Source organism: Carlito syrichta, unplaced genomic scaffold (assembly GCF_000164805.1).
Source record: "Carlito syrichta isolate Samal-C Ts95f unplaced genomic scaffold, Tarsius_syrichta-2.0.1 Scaffold123370, whole genome shotgun sequence".
NCBI classification, from domain to species: Eukaryota; Metazoa; Chordata; class Mammalia; order Primates; family Tarsiidae; genus Carlito; species Carlito syrichta.
The window spans coordinates 414,486-419,133 of NW_007067466.1; positions in this window are offsets into that span (position 1 = coordinate 414,486).

Below are 4,648 nucleotides of genomic sequence, written 5' to 3' on the forward strand. Positions count from 1 at the left end.
TGCAGCTGGGAAAGTTTCTCACAGGGCCAGGATAGATCCCATTATGGGGCCTACCTCTGGTCTGCCTCTGCAAGGTGGATGCTCTGGAATGAGTTTCCTTGTGGCAAAAGACCTTGAGGAGAACCTGCCCAGGACAGAACCCTCATCTGGGCTAGCACCACCTGCCTCACTGGGTCTCTCACTTGTGGAATTTCTGATTGACTTCCTCTTTGAGGGCAGGGAAGTTACACTTTCTACATGAGAAATACAGCCCTTATCCCAATTTCCCAGGGACAGTGGGGTGGGGGAGAGAAAGACTGATTACTTTCCTCTGCTACCTTTTCTCTTATATAAAATGGAAGTAAGAAAAGACAGATTACTAGCCGGGGAGCCGGGAGGTGAGGGGGTCTGCCTCTAGGTCCCAGTGTTGTGTGACCTTCACCAGTCCCTCCGCCACCCACCCCAGACCTCTGATTTCCAATCTTTAAAACTCGGGGGCTACAGTAGGTTATTCTCAGGGTCCTATTGGCATTCCACGGATGTGACTTTGATGATACAGGTTTGCCTCACTGAGAATTTAGGGTGAATGCTCCGGAGGGGAGGAGATTGGAAGACTTAGAGGCACGTTCAAAATCCAGATTCATCCTCCCCAGAAATTTGGGCATGGAATTGAAGAACCCATGTACTTGGGGGGGAAAACGGGGAGTTGCCAACCATAACCAGAAGGCTCTGGTACCTAAAACTACAAGAATGTTCTGCTAAAAAACAAAGGAAAGGTTTCATTGACAGGATAGAAATCTTCCACTGAGGCTTTGTGCTGACTTGACCAGAAGACTCAGTGTTTGCAAAAATGGGTGAGTCTGGCCTCAAGGCATGGAAGAGCTTTGACAAGAACCCTGTTCTTTCTTGGACCCATCCTCATCCCAAACCCAGCCAGTACTTCTGCATTTCCCTAGATCAGGCCCATTGGTTCTGTGTCTTAGCTCAAACTCTCTCAGAAGGCAACGAGGGTAGAGTGGAAAAAGTAGAAGGAGGTTTAATCCTATCTCTGCCACTTGCTACCCGTGCCACTTAAACTCTCTATTAGTTTCCTCCTCTGTAGATTGGGTATAATAATACCAAACTGTCTTCTATTGTTAGGCAGTTGGAGTGAAAGAAATATTTGCAGCAATCTCATTAATAGTAATACTCACCAATATTTTATCTTAATAAAGGATGTAAGACTAGAAGGTCGGTAGTTGGAAATCTTATGAGTGCAATGCAATGTCCCTGACATGTGTGGCCAACCTGCCTCCTCAGCCAACAGGAGGCCTCTGTCCTGAGCCATTCTCCTGGGGTCCAGGTGCTACTCAGCAATACGAAGGCTGAAGGGCTCAGCTCAGCTTGAGAGAGACCTGCTTTGGCCGCTGTTCTGGTCCCCCCAAGTCTTTGCCTTTCACTCTTGATTGTATACTAGCCCTGTGCTCCTCTCTGGCTAAGTCAACCCTTCTGCCAGTGTCTGCTCAGCTCCCCTTCTCTGTATCCCTAGCAGTGGGGACAGACACTTGATCTATTTAGCTTTCGTAGAGGGCTCAACAAGGCAAAGCAGTGTGTGTGCTGAGCTGCACACATGTTTTCCTTTCGTAAGTTCTTGAAATAATCAAATCTTACTGCTTGCTTCTTTTTCCATTCCCTCCCATTCAAGCTGTCTCTCTCCCACCCCTCACAGAGCACTAGAGGGGACATGAGATGGCAGATATAAAGCACTTGAATGGGCCTATATTTGTTCAATAAATTGAATCCATAGTTTAAAACTTTCCGACATAAGAAAACCCATGCCCAGGTAGGATTCTCCCAAACACTTAAGAAATAAATAATATTAATTCTCCACTATATCTCCCAGGAAATAAAAGAGGAAGAAATACTTCCCAATCAATTTTCTGAGGCCAACATTACTCTGATACCAAAATCAGGCAAAAACATTGCAAGAAAAAAAGCACAGATTAATACCTTTCATTAACACCGAGGCAAAAGTTCCCAACAAGACATGAGCAAAGAGAATTCAGCAACACAGAAAAAAGTTAATGCATCAAGACAAAGTGAAATATGGGGGGGGGATGTAAGGCTTGTTCAACATTAGAATATCGATGTTTTTCACCATATTAAGATAAAAGAAGAAAAAAATACGTGGTTGTCTCCAGAGATACTGACTTTTGCCATTCCCATCCTACTTAAAGCTCAAACCAGTAAGTAAAACAACAAAAAATAAGTAAAAAGCATACATTTGGTGGACTACATAGTTGCTTGCATAGAAAATCCCAAGGAATCTACAGAAAAGTTCCTAGAAACAACATAGGCATTTAGCAAGTTCCTAGAGACAAGGTCAACATACAAAACCAATCATATCTATCTATCTAATATATGACATATATATTAAAACATATGAAAAATCTCTATGGTATGGGGATAGACAGAGTTCTTAGCTACAGCAACAAATGCATAATTCATAAAAGAATGCATATACATACATGCATATATAATCAGCAATGAACAAGTTGAAATGAAAATAGAAAAAGCTGGCATAATTTACAATAGCATACAAATATGAACTATTTGGATATAAATCTGACAAAATATATTCAGTAACTGTATGTTTAAAACTCTACAACATTAATGAAGAAAATTAGAGACAATCTAAATGAATAGAGAGATGTATTACATTCATGACTTAGAAAACTCAATATTATTAAGGTATTAATTCTCCCTGCATTTTCCTATAAATTCAACACATTGCCAGTCAAAATCTGAGTAGGATTTTTTTGTAGCTATTAAAAGTTGAAACCAAAATTTGAATAAGGAAGAAACCAGACTTCCATTTATGATAAAAACCAAAGTGAAATAAAAATAGAATTAGTCTTTCTTAATGTGAGAAAACCTACAAATAATGCTATAAATAATGGAAAATGACAAAATTCCTTCTCTCTATAAATGGGAGAAAGTCAAAGCTTTCTTCATCTTTATTTGATATGGTACAAGAAGCTCTAGCCAGTGCAATAAGGCAAGAAAAAGAAAAACACCATATAAAATTAGAAAAGCAAAATTGTTCCCATTCAAAGACAATGTGATTATGTATACACAAAATCAAAAAAATCTACAAAAACATCCTAATCTCACATATGTATTTAGCAAAGTCACAGGATCAAAGTAAATATTTTAAAAATCAACCTTACTTCTATACACTGACAGTGAACAAATAGAGAATAAAATTTACAAAACAATGGTATATGTAATGTATTAAAAGCATAACATGTTTAGAGATAAAGGAAAGAGGTGCAAGACTGAAAATGACAAGTATTGCTGAGAATTAAAAGATCTAAATAAATAAAAAGATGTATCATATTCATGGATTGGAAGACTTGATATTGTTAGGATGACAAGTTTTCACAAATATATCTATCAATTCAATGCCATCCAGTCAAAATTCTTGCATATAAATTTGCAAGCCAATTGTAAAATTATATTTTAAAAAATAAGAGAACCTAGAATAATGAAAACAATTTTGATAAAGAAGAAGGATTCATGCAACCTATATTGGCATTGGAGATCCCAATATATGTACAAGGTGTGTTGTAGTGGTACTCATGTGTTTAAGACTTACTATAAAGTAAAAGTAATAAAGACAGGATAGATTAGTATCAACATACACAAAGAAGACACAATAAAGAATAGAGAAATAAGATTACTCTTATACAGTCAGTAATTTTTACAAAGCTCCTAAAGAAATTTAATTTAGAAAGCAAAATCTGTTCAATGAAAGTTGCTTGAACAACTAGATTTCAAATGGAAAAAAGAAACCTCAACCCTACCTTACATCATACACAAAAATCTATTTTAATAAATCTTTTGCCTAAATATAAATGTCAAAACTATGAAACTTCTAATAGGAAACATACCTTTTCTCATTTGACATAAGAAACATTTTTTAAGCAGCACTAAGAATTATAAAGACATGATGGATTACACTCCATAAATATTAAAAGGTTCTGCTCACCAAAAGACACCACTAAGAAAAGTAATAGATACAGCACAGAGTAGGAGAGTAGAACATATATATCTAATAAATGTATCATATCTGAAATACATCTCAAAACTCAATAAGAAAATATAATCTATTTAAATGTCAGTTGCATTGCAAAATTGTATATACACTTTGGAAAACTGGCATGTTCTTGCAAACTATAATATATATATGTATATTTTTTACTTTATAAGAAAATCACTTTGATGCTACTTTGACTTTTTTCTCTTTCTTGTGCATACACTCACACCCATACATGCACATACATACACCTAAAATAAATTAAACATTTGTATATTTTAAAACTGGTAAAAGAATGTCTTTGGACATCCTTTTACCAGTTTTAAAATATACAAATATTTATATCCTCAAACTGGATATAACCTAGATGTCCATCAACAGGATAATGGCTAAAAACCCCTTGTAGTATATTCATACAATAGGTTTCTATTCAACAACAGGAAGGAATGAACCACTAAAAGGCACAACAGCATGGACAAGTCTAAAAGATATGATGAGTGAAAGAAGTTTAATCTAAAAGCACATATACCGTATGGTTCCATTTAAATGAATTTCTAGAACTTGCAAAATTAATCCATGATGATAGAAAGC